The 24,110-nt window shown below is 48.2% G+C and overlaps 1 protein-coding gene and 1 pseudogene across 6 annotated transcripts in view; one reads left to right on the top strand and one right to left on the bottom strand.

Annotated features, from left to right (window-relative positions):
• FOXN3 (forkhead box N3) overlaps positions 1-24,110 on the top strand; it is a 348,864-nt gene that overhangs the window by 108,152 nt on the left and 216,602 nt on the right. The window contains exon 1 of one of the 6 annotated variants that reach the window (XM_045201996.3): positions 21,120-21,272. The exons of the other annotated variants lie outside the window; for them this stretch is intronic. The gene's annotated coding sequence lies outside the window, so the exon portion shown is untranslated. Of the gene's footprint in view, positions 1-21,119; positions 21,273-24,110 lie in introns of those variants that run through there. 6 annotated transcript variants of the gene reach the window in all.
• LOC112311812 (large ribosomal subunit protein eL13-like) lies at positions 9,618-12,706 on the bottom strand (annotated as a pseudogene).

Here is a 24,110-nt window from a genome sequence, read left to right as displayed (position 1 = left end):
TGAACCCAGGCCTCTACCTCCTGATTCTACACTTGCCACATTGGATTTTTGTCAGTGAACAGGCTCAGGTCTCAGGAGGCCAAATTAAGCCTCAACAGGCTGGGCCAAGGCTGAACCTGAACTGCCCGCTGGCCTGCCGGTTCTCCTTGACCGATCTGTGGTGCCTCTGCCGCACGTACCTGTTCAGGCACTTTGGGAAGGTTCCCAGACACCATGGATCAGCTGATAATGTTCTGAGTAGAGCCGCTTTGAAGAGACAGGAGAAACATGTTTGCAGAAGAGCTGTTGCTACGTTGGTTATTAACTAGTAGCTCCCAAAGGGCACTGGAACTGAACTGTGTAACTTTGAGGTGACACTCGTGATTGCAGGAGACGCCTGGGCTTCGGGGCCAGTTAAAGTTATTAATGATGGGGATACAATGTTAGTTCCCATTGTCTGTCTTTTCTTTCAGTTTTACTCTGTACTAGTTTCAGGTGTGCTGGTTCCCATTTTCTGAGCACCTGCTACGGACTAGGACGCCCTCGCCAGGTCTTCCTTGCAGTATTCCAGTCTTCCCCAAAGCCCTGGAAGGTGGTTCCCGCGATGCTGCCTCACAGCAAAGAACCAAAGGCTCAAAAGTTTAAGTGACTTGCCCAGCGCCACACACCCCAGCTCTGGTTGCCTACTTAGCCTCTGCTGTTCCCACTACATCATCCATTTGTAAACATATTTCCTGACACCTAGTATGTGCCAGCCTTTGTTCCCAGGACTGGGGCTGCCGTGGGGCATCCAGTAGCTGGATCTCTGTGTTCTGGAGTTTACACCAGACAATGGTGGCCCGTCAGGGCCTGGGACCCCCACTCAAACTAGGCAAGTGGGAGAACAGGGTCCAGGATGTGATAGGAAGAAGGCCTTGAGACTACAGGGTCCGAAGCCTCCTTTGTGGTTAGGATTTGATCAGGCATGTAACTTTAGAGATGGGGGTCCTCTAATGAGGTTTAATTATTTATCAGTGTTTGTTAAAGGGGAAGATCCGGAATGGGTATTTTGAGGTTAGGGGTTTGCAGTTTTGCTTCCTTGCTTTCCTTCGCCACCCACCCAGCACCCATCTCCCACCCAGCCCTTCGTCAGGTAGGGAAGGTGATGGCTGCTAGTCTCACCAGCACCCCTTCCTGTTACTCTGGGGGCTGCGTGGATGGCACTGGTGGGGGACGGTCCCAATCCTTGCGGCAACTTTTGCGTCTCGGCCCCACCCACTCACTGCTAGTGGCAACTGCCTTCTTTCTCCTTGTGTTACCACAGCCCCAACCATCTCTATGGATCTCCAAACCTTCCGTTCTTCAGGTGAGGACCTCAAAAAGGTGCCTTTCTTTTAACCTGTGTCAAAACCCTTTTGCCCTCTTCCCTGGGCTCACTCTAGTCTACGCCAGCTCTGATGACGCGAGTGAGACTTTTGTCAGTTGGTCCTTTTCCCACGGTTCCTGATTTCAGGCCCTGTCTCTGGCCTCCTGTATTTCAGCAAATGCTGACTGAGCACCCCGTCCCTGGGCGGTCTGGTCAGGGAGGGTCAAGGTCTTCATCTGAGAGAAGATCAGAGATGATTCCCTCAAGCCCTGAATGTTACTGATGAGAAAACTGAGCACAGGAAGGAATCTTGCCCACGCTGACCCTCCCAAGTCTCAGTCCTGCATTTGGTCCATCACACCAGCCAAGTCTTGGGTACGGACTATCGTTAGTGTGAAGGTGTTGGAAAGGCTGCAGTTTGGAGCCATTATTAAAAGGATAATAATGGGGTTAAATACAGAGTATTCTCTAGAACATACGAGAAGCACAGTCTTTGCCCCACCTCCAGGGTATGGGACTGGGCAAGGACCAGGTTGCAGATGGTTAAACAGCGTTTTTTTCCCTTTTCTGATTACAAGTTATTGTTTAGTGTTAAAAATAAAAACATTAAAATCCTAACTGATTTGGAACTGCTGATCATGGAAAGTTTAAAGTCCCCAGTGATCCGCCCATCAAAGATTTTCTGTACATGTATAAACACATCTAATACTACTTTGCAAAAAAAAAAAAAAGACTTGATATGTAGTTCTACAGCGTGCTTTCCTCTCTGAGCAACCTTTCCTTCCAGTACCTCATTCTACCTTTCTCTTTTAAAAGCTGCCAGTTTCCATTACACGAATGAACCAGGGTTTAGCTAACTGAGCCCTTTTTGATGGACATGGTGTTCTTCCCAGTTTTCTCCTCCTATAGCCGATGCTGAAGTGATCCTTGTGCACGTGTGTTTTTGCACAGTTGTGTGTTCCTGGACAGTGGATGCCTGTCAGGGGCACTGCTGGGTCAAAGCCAAGGTGCATTTTAAATATGATAGAAAGTGCTGATTATCCCTTTAGAAATGAGAGGACCTACTAATATTCTCCTCAACCATATGTGTGCCTACTTCTTTACATCCTCACCCATAGGGGTTTTTACTGATCTTTTAAATCTTGGAGCTAAGTGTTTTTAAGGAGATAGCATAATTCTTAGGTACAACTTAAGTTCATTTTTAAATGTTATTCTCTTCCGTCATGGTATGGGGTTTATTTATTTATTTATTTAAAAGATTTTAGCCCTGGCTGGTGTGGCCCAGTGGATTGAATGCTGGCCTGTGGTCCAAAGGGTCGCTGGTTCGATTCCCGGGCTAGGGCACATGCCTGGGTTGTAGGTCAGGTCCCCAGGAAGGGGCGCGCTACAGGTAACCGTACATTGATGTTCTCTCCCTCTCTTTCCACCTCCCTTCCCCTCTCTAAAATAAATAAATAAAATCTCCAAAAAAAATAATAAAAGATTTTATTTATTTTTAGAGGGGGGAAAGGAGGGAGAAAGAGAGGGAAAGAAATATCAATATGTGAGAGAAGCATTGATTGGTTGCCTCTCGCACAAGCTCCAACCAGGGACTGGGCCCACAACCCAACCATGTGCTTTGAATGGGAATCAAACAGGTGACCCTTAGCTTTGCAGGACAACGGCCAACTCACTGAGCCACAGTGGTCAGGGCAGGGTACAAGGAGTTTAAATGTATGGTGGTTACATTTTAGATAGGCATTTCGAAGAAGATTTTCATTTCAGATTTTTGGGAACCTGAAACTAAAGCCCCGTCCCTTCCCGACACTTTTTCCAGTGTCTCCTGTCGGAGCTGACTTGTTTACTGGGCCCTGGCCCACAGGCTGTTGACTGTGGACACACCAGCCTTCTCCAAACTGCATAAGGAGAAAGAGCCGATTTCCGAGGCCCCACGTTTTCGTGGGCACCAGGAAACTTCTTGAAGCTGGCTGATTTCTAAGTTAAGCTCCCCATCAGAACAGCTTCCCCCAGCAGGCTTTAGAGCACATATTTCCTAACCCAGATGGCCTTGCCAGCCTGGACACCTGGCTGGGACAATGAGCTGGCACCTCCTGTGTCCGCATTAGTGCTGCTCCTGTGATGGCGCTGACGGTCTCAGCTGTGCTCATTGCCGCCCTCCCCCAGGAGTGCCGGGGAGATGGAGCTGAGCTTGGCTGGGGAGCCTTTGCCCAGCTCCACTCAGGCACTAACCGAGCCAAGGGCAGATGAACCAGCCTTCTGTGGAAGCTCATTATCATGGGATGCGCCCCTTTTTAAAACCAAACTAGGGAGAAGTAAAACCACGTCCTTGGGAAAATTATGCAGTGACCACATTGTTCTGGGTATCACCACCTGTTCTTTCTGTGTTTCTTCCACCCTGCCTCTTAGAACACACCCTGATAACACACCTTTACACCTCCTAGGGCATGAGGATGCCGGCTTTTTCTCCAGCCTGTTTTAGAGTGACTCTGGTATCAGTCATTTACACTCTAGTATGAATGCAAGGTACTGGATTTTAGACATTAAGTAATAGGGGTGAGGAATGAGCTTCCCATAGGGGCTTTTAAGATACGGCTCCTTCTTATTCTCTGAAATTACTCCAACAAAATAATCCTCTCCTCAGTGTTGAGTAGATTGAGTGAGCTGAGATATTTAGACAAAGCAGAGGCAGGGTAATAGTGTCCTCCTCTGGAATCCAAACAATTCTGAAAACCACCCAGTCCCCAACCGCTCATGTTTGAGTAGCAACTTCCAAAAATAGACTTTGTGCCTTTTAAAAGCTCTTTTAATTTGAACTGTATGATACACGCACAAGCCATTCAGTTTGTTCAAATGGGTAGTGAGTGAATACACTGGAAGGTGAAGACATGAGCGGAAGTGCTAAGATAGGCAGGCAGGGGTGATGCAGATTTCACCTGCGGGACTGTCGTCCTCAAGCTGTGGTAAGTTCTCCAGCGTCCCATACATCTTGGCCCATTCTCAGGCTGACGTCTGCATAGTGACACGTTTCTGACAGGTGACACAGAGAACAGAAAGCATATCAATGTCAAGGCCAGCCAAGGAAAATCCTGTTAAATTATCACATGGTCCAGTCCCATTTCCAGATTGTTGGCTGAGGGACAGTATGTGTGTGGCCAGTGGTCATGTTTGAGGAATTATATTTCCCCACAACCAGGCGTGATAGTCAGAGCATCATGTTAGCCGCTGAGCTTCACCTTATCTGATTAAAACTGGTCCCCACTGGATGCCCCCAGGGCTGGCTGCAGGCAGAGGACTGGCCGATTCAGCCTATACCTGTATGAACATCGCCAACATCTTGACATCAGCAAACAAAATGAGAGGGAGCCGATATTTGTGTCTGATTTGGGGTGTTCCATCAACACTGGCTTTTCTCTCTTCCTGCCCCAGCTTTTGCCACTTAGCTTGAGATTTCTTCTTGCAGAATCTTGAGCTGTTCACTCTGAAAGAGGCCTTAGGATTCATCAGTCTTCCCCACCAACTGCAAATGGGAAAACTGAGACATCACTCTTGAAAGCAGTGGTGGGAAGATGTGGCCTCCAGGCCTCACGATGTCCCGCAGATGCCAGGAAGGAAGGCTCACCCTGGGGGCCCTTCCTGGCTTGGTCCACATTCCAGGCTCACTTAACAGGCCAGCCCGGGAAGTTATTTCTGTCGAAGACACAGGGAGCAGAGCTTTAAGAAGATAATATAGAGAATATTCATTTTCTCAGCTAGAAGAAACCCTGGAAAGGAGCTGGCCTTGCTCCTCATTATCAGAAAAAGATACTGAAGTCCAGAGTGGTTCCTGGGTTCCTTCAAGGGGACAGAGTTCCGAAGCCGACTTACCACTTACAGTGGGCTGGGTCAGGCTCCGGGGAATTGCTGAAGTTTCCACAAAGGGTGCCAACCAAGACCTGAAGGAAAGAGGAGGGAAGGGGATCCTCTTAGTGGGAGTGTGGCCTCTGAAGCGCCTGGGGGAAGGGGTAAATGGCAGCCGTGGGCCACAGGGACCCTTAGAGGTCTACTCCTCAGTGGGTAGGTACTGAAGGGATAATTACTGGCAATGCTCTCAGCCTGCCTGCCCCACCACAGAGCAGTGACATTGGGGCTTAGTAAAATAGTGCCTCCTGCTGAACACATGTCAGTGAGCCCTGATCTGGAGACATTTCTGTGGAGGCTGGTCTACCAGGAGCTCCAAGTGGTCTCAGGCAGCTGTCCTGGCACAGTGGCCCTTTTCCCGCCATCCTCTGGCTCAGTAATGGAAGAGTGGGGGGTGTCGGGAGCTGCAGGATATCTGGGTATCTCCTCTGTCCAGCTCTGGGTCCAGGGCAGTTGCTCCCAAAGGGTAGACAGTGGGGTGGATGGAGCCAATGGCTCTGCCCCATGCAACAAGCAGACCCTGCTCTCAGGGCAGTACTTCAGTGGCTTAGGAACAAGGGCATGTGGTCACGGTGCCTCTGGTGACAGGGGTGCCCTCCTGTTTGGTTCTGCTAAGTCCTCTTGCTGGACCAACCACTTCCACACCCCTATGGTCTGTCCCCCTTCACTCAAGAAATCTTACTTTTTAGTCAGACGGGTTTCTGCAGAGGCAGCTTTCCAGCTCTCCCCGTGAGCCCACCTGCCCAAGAGGCCACCTGATGGCAGATTCCCTCTCAGCTGCTGAAGGAAGCAGAAGTCCGTGAGCACGGATGTCAGACCCCACTGGTAACTTGGCTGAGCTGTGTGCCTATGGGGTTGAGTATCTGGCAGTGCCACCGCTGCAGAGGAGAATGCGTAATGTCCTATAAGTTGGCCTCCTGCCCCTGTCAACATGGTAATTCCAAATGTCACCGTGGCATTTTCTTTTCAAAGGAATTCGGTCTTATTTGTATCACAAGAAAACAGGAAACAGACTTCAGAATTTCTGTGTTTCTTTCTCAGTCCTCTGATGGACTTGCTGTGTGACGTGTGGAACTATTAAATTTCTCTCGTGGATAAATGTGAACGTGGGCTTTGAGATGTGTATCTGTGGCGTCCTGGAGTCTCGTGGTCTACTTGGAGTCAAAGAAAAGCATTTGGATGTCCATGTTGTTTGAATGTGTATGTGTGTGTTTGTAGGAAAAGGAAATAAGGTGAAAAGTCACTAATATGAATTGATTGTGAAGAGGTATATGGATTTTTAAATCTCACAGGTGCTGCAGAAGCTAAGGAGACACCCTGATAAAGTTGCCGTCAGAAACTAAGGGGTGGGGCGATTTGGGTAGAAGAGCAGTGTTCGATCGTTAAGAAAGCAGAATTCACAACAAAGGAATACGCTGAATTTGGAGAGACGCTTTGCCTCTCAGAACACATGGAAGATTTTAATGCTGCAGTTGTCTGTAAAGTTCTTGTGAAACGTGAGAGAGGCAGAAGTCACCCCAGTCTGAAGATGCAGAAGTGAAGACACAGAAGATGCTGTTGACACAGTAATTCTGTGACAAGGCTGGAGTTTGAACCCAGGGCTTCTTTTCTTTTCTTCCCCCACCAAAGATTTTATTTATTTATTTTTAGAGAGAGGGGAAGGAAGGGAGAAAGAAAAGGAGAGAAACATCAATGTGCAAGAGAAACATCGATCAGTTGCTCTTTTCATGTGCCCCGACCTGGATGCTAACCTGCAACCCAGGCACGTGCCCTGACAACCTGGAATCCAACCTGAGACCTTTTGTTTTGTGGGACGATGCCCAGCCCACCGAGCTCCACTGGTCAGGGCTGAATCTGGGGTTTCTTACGTAGAGAAGAAAAATAATTTTTCACCTTTTGCTCTGTCTAAAAAGGCTTTGGAGAGAAGCTAGTGATTTCCCTGAGCAGTCAGCTCAGCACTGTGGAAAGAGAGACTAGAGAAGGACAGGGGAGGGGAAAGAGGGCTGGCGACTCAAGGTCAAGAGTATCATTAGTATCTTTCTTGGTAAACAGCTTGGTGGGTGCGAGCGGGGACAGCACAGGTGGATGGGGGAGCATCTTCCGAGCTGAGATGTTTCTGCTGGCTTCCGAGGGACCGCTGGCCACGGAGACTGCGGGCTTGGCGCCTTCTGGGTCAGGACCTACACAGCTCCTTGACCTGGAGGGGGAAATAAATTAAAATGCTCCAGTAGATACATTCATTTGAAATTTATTTTCCCGATTTTTTCTTAGGAAAAACTCAACTTTTTCCAAGAATGTAACATTAAACGCAAAAAGACTTTTAGAAACCACTGTGGACATTTGCTTTGCACTGCAGATATCTATAGACAAGTTCGAGCAAAACACCCTGGCTGGGGGCCAGGGACGCAAATTGGGTGTGAGCCGCTGTTTACATGGAAAGGTCGGCTTTTCTGTGCTGCCCCCTAGGAAACCTAGGGCTCCTGGCGGAGTGGGTATGTTTCATACTATAGCACTTGTTCATTTGGATGGTAGGGAGTTGATACTTCTCCTTGTGGCAGTAGGAGGGGCCGAAGGGCACCTCCAGTCCAGCCCAGCCCTCAGTTCCTCATGACAGCTCCTACTGAGGGATTCACAGTTCCCCGAGACTCACACACTCACTCCGCAGAGAAAACCTGCGCCTTTCCCTCTCCTGGACCACTGGTGGGGGTATAAATTAGAACGACCTTTCTGGAGAGCAGTTTGGTAGCAGGAATCCAAGGCCTTTCCGTGTGCGTACTCTGACCCAGCAACTACTCTTGTAGGAGTTCATTGTAAGGACACAGAGCTATGTTCGGATTGTAAGGCTGTTCATCAGACGTTGTGCATATCAGTAGAACACCGAGGACAACCTACACATTCAACAGAACGAGCGTGAGGAGTCACCGGTTGTGCCACACGGCGTCTCACAGGCACTCCCTCCCTCCTCAGCCATTTACTGAGTGCCTGCTACGTGCCAGCCTGACGCGGTCTCAGCCCCACCGGGGCTCAGATTTTGTTGTAGAAACAGATCTCAGACATTGTGAAGAGAAAAAAGCAGAGTTTGAAGTGCGTTTACAGGGTGAGATCTCATTTTTGTTACAGGAGTAGAGGAACCCTGCCGAGACAGTCTGAATTGTTCATGGAAGTGTGGAAGCTTCTGGCAATGGGGAGATCTACATGCCTTTCCCCTCTTTTTACTTTTCCCTGGTTTCCAAGTTTTGCACAGTAGACTATTTTGATTTTCGTAATTTTTTAAAATGTGACTTTGAGGAGAGAGAGAAAATGAAATGAGGAGACCTGAGTTCTAGACCTAATGACTCCTTAAACTGGTAGAGAGATCTTGAGTGAGTCAGACAATCGCCCTGAATCTCCTTGAAACGGCGGGGAGAGGCCTGTGAGGCCTCCAGCTCGGGGTTTGGGAACTCAGCTTGCGCGGACACTGGGGACTCTCCTGCGGGGCTGGAAGGCTGCGCGCTCCCAAGAGACAGGACAGCAGCCAGGCTGCAGAAGCCCCAACCCCTGGACACTTTTGATCTCCGAGGCTCCGGTCCTCTGGGGACCTGGGGGAGTACGCAGACAGGGAAAGGAGTTGCTGTGTGCGGCATATGAAAATTAAATTAAGGGAGAGCTGAGTTGGGCCAACTCAGCCCAATGTCGCTGCTCTCTGAGAAAACAAATGACGGCAGCCCCATCGGTGGGGCCTTATCCGGGTGCCAGGCACAGTGGAAAGAGCATTTTGCAGACATTTCCCTAGTTTAGGCTTATGACACCCCTGAAGTAGGTACTCATCGACCCCATTTTACAGGTGGGGACCTTGAGCTCAAATGGCAGGTAACCTGAGCTGGTCCCCTGGGGAGAGGAGGCTGAGATTCAAACCTCAGTCCCTCTGCTCTGAAGCAATGTTTTAACCTCCGCTCTGTGCTGCCTCCCACTTCCAGAGGCAAGCTCTCCTGTAACCATAAAAACAGATGTCCAAAGCCGGGGGAATGAACGTGTGAGGGCTGTAGTAATCCATCCAGTGGCAAGTCTCCGGAACCCGAGGAATGCGGAGGCTGAGAATGGGCAGCATCTTATTTTGGATGAAACCTGATGCAGACAAGGTTACTCTTCGCTACCTTTCCTGGTTGGGGCGGGGGGGAGGGGGAGGTGTTCAATGATGAAACTGGTGTGGGGGAGAGAGAAAGAGAGAGAGCGAGCACAGCCACCCTCACACTCACTCTAATAACCTCATTTCCTGTTTGGGATTTCAAATCAAAAGGCCACTGTTACACCTTATGTACTATACCTTCCCGAAGAGTGATAACTTACCAGGACTTGACTTTTTTTCTTGAAATACTTTTCCTTGCTGGGTTCCAGCGTTGCTATTTACCAGGTATTAAAAGATTATAAAACTCGTAGGAGATACCAGAAACACACAGATAGGAAAATTTAAAATGAGGACAAGGAATCGTTTCTTTTCTCCACCAAACGACTGTTCCGATATGATCGATGCTGTTTCCTGTGTTTCCGTTCCAGCTCCTCTGTCGTGCGGTTTCTTCTGATTCATCTTACACACCGTGGCTGGATTGACCTTGCGAAAATAGTGCTCTCATGAAGTCATCTCCTACCTTCCCTAGAATATTCAGTTGCGCCCCATTGTCTAGGATAACATCTAAACTTGTGGGTTTGGGATTCAGATTCCTTCTTGATTGATTGACTGATTGATGAGAGAGAGAGAAACATTGATTCGTTCCACTTATTTATGCGTTCATTGGTTGATTCCTTTTTTAATTTTTATGTATTGATGTTAGAGAGGATGGCGGGGAGGAGGGGGAAGAAAGAGAGAAACATTATTTTTTTGTTCCATTTAATTATGTACTCATTGGTTGATTCTTGCACGTGCCCTGACCAGGCATTGAACCTGCAACCTTGGTGTATTGGGATGATGATCTAACCGACTGAGCTACATGGCCAGGGCCTAGATACTTTCTTATTGTGGCTTCAACTCTACCTGTCCAGCCATCCTCCATTATTCCCATGAGTGATCCTTTTGCTCAGGGAACTGGTCTATTCCACGGTTCTTTGAATATGTCCTTGACCTTTCTTACTTTGAGCATTTGTTTTACTGTTCCTTGTAGTAAAGAACAAATGGAATGTTTTACTTTCCCTTCTCTTTTTTCTGAAGTCCTACCCATTCTTTCAGGCACTATTCATAATTTTCCTTTTTTTTTTTAAACCAAACAATTTTGAATATCCCAGTTTGGGATTCCTTTTCTTTTCTTTCTTTTCTGTTTTTTAAATCACAAGTGGCCAAGAGCACTTTATTTTTTCTTTTCAACATCCCGTTCTGTTGCTCCATCGGCTCTCTTTGCCCAGATGCCAAAGAGTCGGGCACTGGCGCGGGCCACGCGAAGACGGAGAGTGCTTTGACGTTCTCCTCCTCGGCCATGGCCCTGGCTTTCTGTTTCTGGTAGACGTTCCCTATGGGCTTGACTGGTCCTGTCAGCTGGGTGGTCAACTTGCGTTTCTTCAGCAGAGCTGTCTCCCTGCATGGAGGTCTGAGGGCTGCCTGGGGAAGAGGATGAGCTTGGAGTGGAACCTCTTCAGCCTTCAGAGACTCAGTGGACTTGCTCCGCCCCCTCAGATCTGATAGAGTAGGTAGTTAGGCCAGATACAGCACGTCACCAAGGCAGAAAGTCCCAGGTGCCTAGCAATGGGCAAAACTATAGAAAACAACTCTTATAGGCTGGGACCCCAGGCCCAGGCTGACCTTTCTTCCCGTAGCATTCTTTAGTCATGCGGTTTAGATCCCCTTCGGGGAGGAACTAGGGCCCGAGAATAGCTTCCTACTATTCCCGTACCAGCCCTTGCACAGTCACTCCCTAAGCACTAAGCCCTCAGGACAATAAGGGTCTGAGCAGTATCAGATAATCTCAGGAACCAAGCCTTGGGTCTGTGGACCACAGAGACAGAGTTCTGGTCAAACTAGAGATAACATCTAGCTCCCAGTTCTGTTTCAGCTCCACGCCCAGGAAAGCAGCAAAACTAGGTGAAGCATGCCACAACCGTCCTCAGGACCAAAGGCACTGATTAATGGCCTCCACTGCAGTGCAATCAGTAGAGACCACGCCCTGAAAGGACACCCGAGGGAAGTTGGTGAATATTCTATTGGGATCCTCCCCTAAAATCTCCGCCCTAAGAAAACAGATACACCCCCCCCCCGCCCCCCCCCCCCCCCTGTGTGCTCTCCATCTCTGTCTCTCTAGAGCCTGCCTGTGTCTTTCCCCTCTTCTTTCCTGAGGCGTGTAGCCCTTGTTTCTTTTTTCTAACCTCCAAGGGTCCTTCTTTGGCCTCAGTAACTTGTTCCTGAATCCTTGCAGCCCAGCTGGCTCACTTCTGCCTCTGTGACCTTCTTTCTAAAAGGGCTAAATAAACCTCTTTTACTAGAGTTCTGGGCTCTGAATTCTTTCTTAGCCGAGTTCAAGGACTGAGGTGTAACATCTCTGTCACCAGACCCCCCCAGACCAGTTGCCTGAGCCACTTCGTTGTGAGTGCTGGCCACTCTTACCTCTTCTAAAGGTCCAGATGCAGGGCGTGTGGCGATGTGGCACTTTGGCTTGCCAGGCCTTGTGTCAGTGTATCCTCCGTGCTGGCCAGTTAAACTGTGTGGCTACGTGCCACTGCCAGTCCTCGTGGACAGGGGGCTTTAAGGTCATGCCATTTGACCTGGGCACCACAACTGCTGCCTACAGGCCCTCTCTAAAGGATAACAGCCACCAGAAAAGGGCAGTTGGAGATTTTCCTTATCATATGCTGTCTTCTGTTGCAGTCCCATGTCGCACGGGGCTGCGACTAGATCAGTGCCTTGAGTACCACGGGCTCGATAAGCACCTAATGAAAACAGCATTTCCTGTGCGGCTGGCTTCAAAAGGACTGCTTCTTGTCCCGGCCCTGAAGTCCTGCTCTGCCAAAGAGAAGACCTCTTACCCTTCAGAAAACAAATAGCCAGTTCTTCCTGTCTTGTGTTCAAAATGCGTATGTTGGGGTATTAGCCAATTATTTGTCATGCATTTGCCACCCGTGACTAATCCTACTTTATGAATGAAATGGAGGCAGAGAGGTGACAATACTGGCCTGACCTCACAGAGCTGAGCCATTGATAGAAACAGCACTTGGACCTGTTTTCTTCTGCTAACTTATTAGGTGACTGTTCCTTTTAAATCATGAGTCATAGGCCATCGGGAACTCCAGTAAATATGCTGGTGCCTTTTCTCATCCTCTCTTCTTTCCTCTGAAGGAACAGCTAGTAATTATATTAAGCTTTGCAGGCTGTGCCGGTTTCTTTGCAACTGCTCATCTCTGCCCCTATAGTGGGAAAGCAGCCATGCGCAATTCATAAACTAACGGGTGTGTCTGTGTTACAATAAAACTTTATTTACAAAAACAGGCAGTGGCACGGACCTGTTTTTGGCTCAGTTGGTTGGGCATTGTCCCGCAAAGTGAAGGGTCACTGATTCAATTCCCAGTTAGGGAATTGCCCACGGGCCCAAGTTGCGGGTTTGGTCCCTGGTTGGGACATGTGCAAGAGGCAGCAGATCAATGTTTCTTTCCCTCTCTTTCTGCCTCCCTTCCTTTCTCTGCAACAAACAACAAACAAAGAACAGGCAGCGGGCTGGATTTGGTCTGCAGGTTGTAGTTTACTAACCGCCCCCTACATTACAGGGTTTCTTTCTCTCTGTTCCTAATGTTGGGTTGGAAAGTCAAGCTAGCCATAGGAATTTTAAGTTTTGCACCTGAGCAGGCCCTGCGGTTGGATATATGCTAATGTGTAAAATATGCCCATGTGTGGGGAGACTGTCTGTTTAGGATGAAATTGGGGAGGCGTGGGTGTTCAAGCAACAGCCTGTGCACCCAACCAGCGGTAGAGAGCAGTCATTCCGTGGACGTGGGAACTGGACTCATAGAAGGCTGTGGAGTATTCGGGAGGTAGCCAGCCTAGTGTCCTCTCCACTGTTGACGGGCAGAGTTGTATCATCACTTGCAGAATTAGAATGTTCCATCGTGGCCAAAGCCTATGCTTCCAATCTGCAGGCTGTCCCATTTCTCCATTGGAATGTGGATCCAAAGAAAAATCAGAATTATGACAAATGCATTACAAGGAGTCTGCAGCACTGAGTAGTTTTAATTGGCAGCAGAGAGCTGGGAGCGGTTGCGATTCCTCTGCATCGAGGTGCCTGGCAGGGAAGAGTTACAAGACAGGGCTGATACCTGTCCCCCAAGGGGAACAGGTAGGTTTCAAAACAAAAATGTCTTAAAAACTAATTATCTGTGTGTTCAACCCCCAGCCCCACCAGGAGTGTGCACGTTCTTTGGGGGCAGTCTCCTATAAAGGGGCTGGAATTTGAGGGTCTGGTCAGTAAGAGTGGGCAAGTTTATTCCACTTTTCCCTGTTCTGAGAGCCAGCGCTATTTGCCCTTTCAACAGAGATGCAGCTCCAGACTGGGATTTGGGAGAAGTTTTCAAGTATTGTTCAAGGGTTGTGGAAAATATCGGGAAATCCTAGTTCATTCCAGGAAGGAATTTCAGTGGTTTGTTGATAGTTTAAACTGTCACAGGTGGGCACAGGTAACCGAGTTCTTGGTGATCGCGGACAAAGAATTGAACCGAACACACAGAGAGTTTATAGCAGATTTATTAAGTGATAGTACACTCCACAGGACGTGGGAGCAGGCCAACTCCGCACAGCAGAGACTGACCTCAGGGGCTGGATCTTCTTATAGGGTGGATCCCTCCTGGGTAGTTTTGGCGGGTTTCTATTGCACACGTACAAGTAGTTGTATTACTTTAAAGCTACTGTGCATGTGGTCTCCCATGATCTTCCTTGATTGGCCACTGGGGAAGGGGATCACACAGTGTTAATTTATTATAATGCTATTATAATGAAACAGGGGTCACGTAGCACCTCCTGCCCAAGTGCATTCATGATTCACCGTGATTCAGCGCTATTCCAGAAAGCAGGAACAACCGGTCTTAGAACAAGGTCTCAGTCCTGTATCACTGTCCTTATCTTAGCCCTGGGGCCCCTCTGCAGTTTCCCCATTCCTATCTCCTGCCTCACAACTACTGTACAAAGAAAGAAAAGAAGAAGAGCTTTAATCATTCTGCTTAGGAGAAAACAGACCAGTTTTGGGCAGAATTAATGTAAATAATGAGCAAATTATTCTTTCATTGACTCTCAACTCTCATTCTATTATTATACATCTCTTTATACGTTGTATAATAATAGCAAACATTTACGCTGTGCCCCGCATCCCTGTGGGCACTTTACACACGTAAATTTATTTAATCCTCCTGGCAGCCCTATGAAGCGGGTAGTATTTATTCCCTTCCCATTTTACAGGCCAGGGCAGTGAGGCACCAACAGGCCAGATGACAGCCCGTGCCCTCACAGCTTGACCAGGGCTGCACACAGCCTGGGTAGGTAACCTTCCTGCCGCCCAGCCTCTCGTCTTTTAAGTGGATATTGTAGCAGTCTGAAGTATGTGTGTATTCTTTCTAAAGGGTCTATTGTTTTTAATAGCAGACCAATCGGTCCCTCTTTCAACTTCTTACTTGGCGATGATTTCTAACACTTGCCATCTGCTGGGCAGGACTCTGCTGTTTAGCTTGTTCAGAAGATAGGGGTGTCCCAGTGGGTCTTTCTGGTCCACAGGACTGTTGGGGAGGTGGTGATGTCACTTTCAGCTCAGAGTAGCAGACCCTTTTCCCAAGGGTACCCCTGTTAACTAATCTCACAGGACAGGTGTAGCAAATCAAAAAGCCCATGTATTAATTTACAATGAGAAATGTTACTGCCTGGAAGTGGGTTGGTGAGCTTGGGAATGGGGAAAGGAAGGTGAGATGATTTGAATGTTGAGTGCCATTGGAAAAGTGAACTTGTCAGAGCCCTGTGTAACCCATGCCATTGTTGTTGAGACCCCAACCTCAAGGCCAAGGTCAGTGCTGCCAGTGTGCTGGGTGGGGCTTGGAAGAGGTTTCACTTTTGTGGAATTTGCATGAGCCTCCAGCATCCTGACCCCCTGCCCATTTCTACCCCCACCCCTGCTTCAAGGGGAAGCTTTAGTTTTTTACATATGTTAATGAACTCTACCCTTTTGGGTGGGGGGAACTGGGCGGTCTCTCTTTTTCTCCCTCTTTGGGACTTTGCATATCTATGTCCCAGTATAGAAGGGGGCCTTTTCTCTTCCAAAGGGTGGCTCAGAGCACCGGTAATTACCAGTGACACTGTTTTCATAGCCAAGTTCAAGGTCTTTCCTTGCACTGGCTCCCCAGGCTCCTCCTGGCTTGGCTGCTCACTGCTCCAAGAAGGTAAGTCACAGATCACCTTGCAGTTGCATCATTGGTAACACAAAATGAGTGGTACCAGAAAACAGCAGGTCCAGCCCTGTGTGCAGGGAGGCCGGATGGAAGACGGTTCAGGGAGCTGGGGAGGAGGGCCCCAGAGGAGGCTCTCAGTTCATCAGACACAAAATTGAGTCTGCAGGGAGTTCCCCCTAGACCCAGAGCATTCAGCCATTAAGTGGACAACACAGTTGTTCTGAATTGAGAGGGGATGGACGGCCCGAGGCTGGGGTGATGTCTGGGGAGGGATGGTTTGGGTTGCAGAGGAAAAGGAGCTGTGCTCTCCTGTCGAATTCAGGGCTTTCTTTTCTGCTGTTAGACTGGTCCCCATCCTCTCTCCCTGCATCCTCCCTAAAGCAGTCAGTGTTCAGCCCTCACTGAGGCTTGGACATGTAGACCCAAAAGGTGAGCCTCTGCAGAGTCCACTGCTGCTCAGGGACAGGGTTGAAGCCTCAGCTCTGCAGTGAGCTGAAGCAGGGCTCTCTCCTCAGTGGGCTTGAGATGCCCCTTCTTTCAGCCCTCCGTGGAAGCTGCTGCAGCAGCAGCCAGAGACCAGGAAGGCATACCTGGAGAAGGGGTGGCCCTCTCTTTTCTCACCTTGTGTGGTGGGTGAGCCAGGAGGCAGGACTGGGAAGGCAGGATGGGGGCCCGGGACAGGAGTCCTCTGGATCAAACTGCTGACCCTAGAGCTCAGGCCGCTTCAGGACGCGTGAGGCCCAGGTCTCTCATCTGTACAATGGGGACAGCAGGACCTGCCTCAGATAACTGTTGGCAGACAGACCGTGAAGAGCTATGAGTCTGGCATGCAGAGGGCACACAGAAGGTGGAGGCCGGCTTTGTGTGGCCCGAAGCCTATTTAGTCTGGGGGTGAGGGTCTTTAGAAAGGAATGTGAAATTGCAAATAATAAAATTAGGTGTAACAGTACAGCAGTTATGTCAAATGATGAAAGAAAACACAGAAAGTAGAATATGAAAATGCTGGCATCCCAAACATCCCAACATACAAAACAAACAAATGCATAATCTAATATTATGAGTCAGCTGTCTCGTGTGTCTGTCTGCATTACTTTTTTCCCCGACGTTCTTTGGGCTTCGTAGCCTTTGCTCATTTCACGTGACAGTGATGGTGGAATGTCGTTTCCTCTGGAAAGAATAGCAAGATAACTCATGTATTCTTCCAGCGTGATTGATTAGGATGTGTTTTTTATTTTTTCATGGATTAGTCAAAAATGTTTTAGCTTCTCAACTGGCTATCGAAAATGCCATGTAAATTTTTAGGGCTGTCAAATTCGGGGGGACCTTTCGTTCCTTTCATTTGTGTGCTATAAGGGTTTGGGGCATTTTAAGTTTTTTTGGTGCAGTGACTAATCTTAAATGCTGAAGATGCTCACTGAACATATTTCCGGGGTCCTTCCCAGGGCTGTGGGAAGGGCCTGTGTGAGTGAGGGGTGCTGAGGGTCAGTATTTCATGGTGAATTCGTTGGTGAACATTCGATAAATGTTAACTAGGTCCTACTTTATTGTATTTATGGACACTCATCTTTTTAATTTTGTAGTTTTAGACTTACTAAAGAAAAGATTCTCGTTGACACTAAATATAATCTTGAATTAGTTAGATGTTCGCAAGTCATTCATTCAGTATCAGTGGTTAAATATCAGCTTTGATCAACCTCTACCTCACACTCATCTTTGGGAGCATTTGATGACATACAGCAGGTCAAATACAGCCCAGTGTCTTCCTGTGACAACTGCTGTTCAAAAACAATATTCAGTTGAGTACAAGTGAAGGTGTAGTTGGCTTTTTGAAACGGCTTACCAACTGGGCAGCCACTGGGCATCTAGCAAAAGAAGGGAGCTGCTGGGAGTTGTTCAAAATGGAAGCTTCTTACAGGCAGAAACTTACTATTAAAAGTAGAGAAAGGACCATTCAAGGCCAGGCTGGGGGCTTATCTCGAAGATCAGGACAATCCAGAAGGGTTTGTCACACGCCTGGGAGGGGCTGACTTTCCCTGCAGCCTTGGTTTGCTCTCCTGGGGACAAGGGACTCCACCCTGTTCTTTCTTTCTGTTTTAACCTTTTTCTTAGGACACAGTCTGGGGCTAGCACTGGGGGAGGTAAAGCTGAGACGCTGCCCCTTCAGGAGGTCAGAACAGCCCAGCTGCTGCTGGTCACACTCTGAGACCTAAGTGTGAGTCGGGACTCCCCCGTGAGTCAGCCACATGTCCTCTACAGTGAATTTCCACCCATCAGTAATACTCTGCCAACTCGACCACCTTTACACATTAAGCCATACTTTTTAAAGTGCTTGATGATACTTAATTTCATGTTTTGCACCCAAATCTTTTTATTCTTACCAAGTTCAGCCACTAAATTTGTCCAAGTGTGGTCTTCTCTGTCTTGTGCTATTGAAGGCGACTGTGGCAGAAACATGCCTGCATAGGGATGGTTCTTGACTAAGAAGCTGGATCCTCTGTAACTACCTGGTTATCTGGTGGGTCACTTTGGGTTGCAAGTGACAGAAAGGCCGATTCAGTGTCTGAACTACAGAAGCAATGTGTTGGCCGGTGCACGGAGTCGTAGCTGGGCCTTCAGCGCCAGTTCCAAGCCTCTGGAGCTGATGATGGGGTCAGTTCCACCCAAACCAAAAGGCTGAGAAATTTGGGTGCTGTTGGGAAGGGAGAGGAGAAGAGTAGACACCAGAGAGGAAACGCCCAGTGTGCGTTCTGACACGTGGGCCTAGGCGGCTTCACGTCTCAGTTGCCCCATTCAGTTAGGGGCTTGTCCGACACCGTTAGGAAAGTCTTTCTCAAGAGTAACCTTTAAGATTTTATTTTCTTTTTGTATTCATTGGTTTTTATAATGCAGAAATAAACCTTTGCTGGCTAGTGCTGTAAAGCTAAGAATGTAATTAGTAAACAAATAGCTCTGTTTAGATCAAATGGCAAGTCAGGGCAGTCAGTGTTAGCACCTCGCTTCCTTCCCATGAGTTGTAGATTTTGATCTAGGGAAACGAAATGGAAGATGTGAGGGAGCAGCCATAGGCAAAGGAGTGTAAAACCTGCTCGGACTTGGACTTGGTAAGCGTATCTTCTGCGCGGCACGTGTCACTTGGCTGTTTGTTCACAAAGATCAGGAAGGTCTGAGCAGCTCATTTTTCTTACCATAACCACACGAGGTTTGCTGTGCTGCTGGTGTCACAAAGGGGCCGAGAGAGCTTTGATTCGGTTTCAGAGGGAGCGGGTGTTGGCAGAAGCCGGAGAAAGACTCCGAAGGGCAGTGGAATCACATCGCTCTGGATAAGCTGAGAGTTTCTGGGCACGGAAACCACAGACCTCGGCCTTCTACTGCGTCCACTTTCTATGGAGCCTTTGGCTAGTGTTGAGGGGAGATTCCACTAGCTGCACGAGGAAATCTTTCAAGCAAGCGTCTAGGGGTGGGTCACAAGGGAACCAGTTCCTCGGCGTGGTACCAAAATCTATTTGGCGGTGCCATGGGTGCTAGAGGGGCAGTGGGCTGTGGGAGCATGTGTCCTGTCTGGGTCCAGGGCACAGGGCTGTGTGAAGACTGCAGAGGATCCTCGGGGCATTGGGCTGCCTTACAAGAGGAGTTTTCCCCTCCTATGCAGGTTATATGGGGAAAAGTTAATCCAATTAATAGTGTAGTTGCTATATTTTTGAGGTGCCTGGCTAATTTTGTAATGCATTTATAGGATCGGCAAAGGTGGATCTGGGCTTTGACCTAATTCTCTGTAATGAAGCCTTTGGAAGAAAGTTCTAGCGTGGTAGTCAATGGTGTTTCTAAACTGGCAGACAACCACCTAACTGTGGGCAAAGTGCAAAAGAAATTGTTTGAAATTGTTTTCTAGTCAAATGTTTGAACTTTGGAAGCATTAACTTGAAGTGAAACCATCAGATCTTTATCCCTGCTGCCCGAGGGTATTGTGAGAAGGTTCCTTTGTTGGGCTGGGGGAGTGGGCTGGAGAAAGAGGGGACTGTTTTGTAGGCCCCTTCCCAGCTGCTTGTTCCTCCTGCGGGTCTGTCTAGTGGGAGATAGGGACACGCTTGGGGTTGCAGGCCTGGCCTCTGCAGTTGTCATCTGTCAGGAGTTGGTTTTTCTTTCCCCCTCTAAAGTGTTTTGTGTTTTATGATTCAGAGAGGAGCAGAGTGCTGGTGTGTGACCGCTCCCCTGGGTATCTGGGTATTTTGTACATGCGTCTGTCCATTCAGTGTGTGGTGTCCATTTCTGAGAGAGCACCCGGAGCCGAGCCTGTGAGAGTAGAGAGGGTGTCTGTGATTTTTGGCCCCTTTGAAAAAAATGCTATGTAAAAAACTAAACCAAACCCAAAAGCTTGTAACAAAGAAGCCCTAGAGGTAGATCAATAAGCAGCAAGTTCCATTCTGTGACCTTGGCAATGAGATCTTGGATCACATGAATAGGCGGGAGAGCGCAGTGGTTAAGAGGGTGGCCTGTTCAGGCCAGAAAGATGGGGGATCTTAACTTTTCATTTCACCTCTGCAAGCACCAATTGTTGACCCTGGCCAACGACTTAATTTCTTTAAGCCTTCGTGTCCTCATCTGGAAGAGAGGATGACACATCTGCGTGGTGGAAGGAGGAAATAAATAATGCAAGTAGAGCTCTTGGCGTGGTGCCCGGCACGTAGGAAGCACTGGAGAGCTCCTGTTCTGCGTGTTTTGTAATTCTTTGGGGTGAAGTAAATCGGGGACTCGGTGATCACTGTTTTGGCTGAAACTCTTCAGGCCAAATTGACATTATGGGAGATCATCTCAAGAAAATTAGAAGGAAGATGATATTAGGACCATCTCTGGTCAAGCCAGGTATCCCTCCCATGAAGGGAGGGGTGACCTCTGTCTGTCAGGCCCGTTGCCAAAAAGAACCCACACGTGGCTTGGTTTCAGAGCAGTATTTTGTCCACACCCGCCACGGAGGGGTGACAGGAATCTGGTTGGAGGAGAGCTGCAGAGCAGCTGGGACTTCAGCGGGATGTCATTTTAGACTTTTCCATTTCTTTGGTTGGCATTGGGTTTTTACACGTTGATTGATTTTAAAAAAAGAAACAACTGCAAGGACTCTTGCACAGAGGAAGGAAAGAATGGCTCTTTACTGGATACAGAAACGTGTATAAAAAACATGCTAAACAGGTGAAGACCAACCAGACTGCTGTCGGTAGGCGGCCAAGGACTCGGCTATAAATATTGGAGGACTCCTCTTTCTCTACTTGAAAGAAACATTGCTTTGCGTTTCACACAAACAGGAATGGCTGGACAAGCCTTTCGCTCACGTGCAAGAGACTGAAAACAACGGGAAGATTTTCCTTAAGTGGAGGCAGAGCCGGGCCCAGTCTCGTTTTGAAGTTAAAGCCCTGGCTCTCCTGTGCCTTCTAGAGTTTCTTTCTCATGTGTGAGGCAAGGTCCTCCGGCCCCAAACCCATTGATTTTTTACCCCCCTATAATCTCGAAGTATGTGCAGGGCAAAGCCAGCCTCAGAGCTTTCTGCTTTCACTTTTGGTTAGTCAGAACCTTCATCTGGCGGCGTTCGAATATGTGTGTTCTGTGGCTTTTCTGCGGCTCCTTTTCAAAGTATTCAAAGCAGTTTAAAAATACACAATGTTCAGCGATCTGCCCAAGAACTAATGTAAGTACTTATTTGGGGAGTGTTTTTACGAAAAAAAAATCTGTTAGACAGATTTGAAATTCTTAACTCTTACTTTACTGTATCTTGGAAATAGGTTTTTAGAAAGGCTGGAAAAACAGGGGACCGCTTCTCTGCAGTCAGTGGTTCTAGTAGGGGCAGTAGCAGCAGACAGCAGAGTTCATGAGAACAGAAGAGCTAAGATGATTTATTTAATATTAAACAGGAAACTGCAAGTTGTCTGCAGCCAACGGGGGTGGGTTTGCAACAGACCTGCCGCTGGGTTTGTCTGGGCCGAAAAGCCTGCCTGGGTCCGCCTCTTTCTTCTCATGTTAAGACTGTGAGTTTTCGTGAAAATCCTCACAAAAACATGAGCATGAGAAGCAGGTTCTGTATTGTGAGGTTTGGAAGCAACATGTTTCCACTGGAACCAAAGGGAATTTGGAAGCCAATAGAAACCCTCTCCCAGAATGGAAAATGCTCCGCACTTTGGTTGCGCCTTTGTGCAGGGCTGTCACTCTCCCAACACGTGCATCTGAATATTCTTTCTGAAGACCTGGGCTTCATTTTAAGGTCAGCCTTCAATTTCTAGAGAATATAATTTGCTGCTATTTTTAGAGCATCATGATTGCTCATAATAACTAATGGAAAAAAAAAACTCAACTGAGAAATAAATGTGTAACAGCTGTGTCTGCTTACACTTGATTAAAGGCAGTAAAAAAAAGTAAACAGAAGAATGAGTGTGACAATAGACGAGGGGGAGACAAGTATCTCTTTCATTGTGAGAAGTTTTACAGACATAACTCGCTGCACGTCGGAGGCCGGCACTGTCTGTGTTTAAAGTTTACTTTACTGTTTGTCTTGAGTGGGATCAGTGTTGTAGTGAATAATTTATAGCCAGCATGAATGAGCTCATTAGTCACCTTTTCAGACTTGAAATGAGTTTTGTGGTTGTCATTACTCGAGCCTTCTGTTCAGCCGCTGAACAGAGTGACAGTTTGGCAGTTGGCTGCCTTGTTGAGGGGCAGCCTGCTCCGCTTCAGGTCTGTGTCGCTTTTGTGTCTCATCGAAACCTTCCCTTTCTGCCCCCGCGCGGGTCCAGGGACGCTTACGTGGCAGGTGCCTTTTGCACCCCAAGTTTAAATGAGAAGTTTTGGGGGGATTAAAAAAACCCCATCTTTCAATTGCATCTGCCAGATGGAATGAACTGGACGGAGTGAGCGTTTTTAGCGTCTTATTCCCTTTGTGCTTGGTTTGATATTGTAATTATTCAAAAGCAGCAAGCTGGGGAGTGTGGGGGAGCCTCTGAGCCAGGCTCTCTCACATGGTGGCAGGCGTTTCAGACTGAGGGGTGTCCTTGGGGTTTGGAGGGAGAAGGCTGGTTCAGAGTGGGTTTGCATTGTCACACTCCTCAATATCAATATAATGGGAGTGTGTGTGGATGCAGAAATTTACTCCAGAAAATCTACCCGACAGATTTCCAGGCCAAAGAAAACCACAGTTTTCTATAAAGGGGTCAACAAGATGACCTTTCAGGATCCCGGCTGTCTCAGGGGTCCAGGTCGTTGGGAATGGCCATTACTTCTTTCCCATCTATACGTCCCCCCAGTGCGAATCCATGGGGAAATACAAACTGTTGCAGCTGCCTGCTCACCGTGCCCTTGGAGACTTGCCTTGGAAGCTGGTAGGTGGGGAAGACGAGCCTGGGCATGATGCTAGCAGGTGGCATTTCTCTGGAACTGATGTCATCATGAGGTTCATCCCTCCCTTTGAAGCTGGCCTGGGCAGCCTCTGGGGAGCTCTGACATTCGCTGTCTGGGACTGGACTCCATCTGGAAGTCCAGGACACTGTGGCATGCCCTCCTTGGCCCTCCGGTAGCTCTGCTGGTACTCTTGGTGCACGGATGCTTGCCTGGGGCGTCTCAGCCAACCGCCTGGACCCCTGTTTTGAGGGCCCTTTGACGTTGGCTAAGAGCAACAGGCACTAATGACTGCCGTCACCAACGTGGGCAGCACCCCCTTCGGGGCTCCATATTGGTAGACAGCTGGCCTAGCGCTGTGTGAGGCATGTAGAAAAGATGCTCAATATTCTTCTGTGGAAAAAATGCCAACTTAAAAAGGACGCCTAGTTGTTTGGGGGCCAAAACTTTGAAGCAAGTCAGAGTCACATGTCTGGCTACAGAGAAATGAGGTGGTTGATTGCACCCACAGAAAGACAGCAATCCATCCATGTGTCCACTTCCTTTCCAGCCCCCACCCTTATGAGACTGAGTGTTGTATGCACTCGTGCCTGCACCTGAATCACGACTTGAAAGGCCCAGGAGATGCTATTTTTGGAAGGGGTGGGGTTTCAAGACAGAAAGTGGTGGTGAACTTAGCTACCCAGCTGGGGAGAAAAGCCTTCAGGTTTGGCTGTTGTAAATAAGTTGCTAATCTCCCAGAAAGAACTTGGTAGAGCAGGGAAATCGTTTGGTAATATTTAAATCTATGTACTGTTTCCCAGAGAGTTCATCCCATGTAGAGCTTTTTGTTTTAAAAGACAAACTTAAAGAGAAGAATCGATTATTTTCTTTCACATCCCTGTGCAACAGAAAGGCAGGGGAAGTCATTTCTTGGCCTGGCTGAGACTTTGGCGGACCCAGGGCCTGGGGCCAGCAGGCTGTGCGGTACTTGGTGTACTCGCTGGAGAGAGGGAAACAATGAAAGCTCTCACCGACTTTGGAGGAGGAAAAGGTTGATGATGCTACTTTTTTTTGACTAATCTGCACAGTTCTTAGATACTGGGATGGGAGAGGGACGAAAGAGAGCTTTTCATTTTGCTGTTAAGGGATCCGTGTTTTT

The sequence above is a fragment of the Desmodus rotundus genome, chromosome 7 (genome assembly GCF_022682495.2).
Source record: "Desmodus rotundus isolate HL8 chromosome 7, HLdesRot8A.1, whole genome shotgun sequence".
Classification (NCBI taxonomy): domain Eukaryota; kingdom Metazoa; phylum Chordata; class Mammalia; order Chiroptera; family Phyllostomidae; genus Desmodus; species Desmodus rotundus.
The sequence above is the reverse complement of the archived record's forward strand: the minus strand, read 5'-3'. Positions and strand labels throughout refer to the sequence as shown.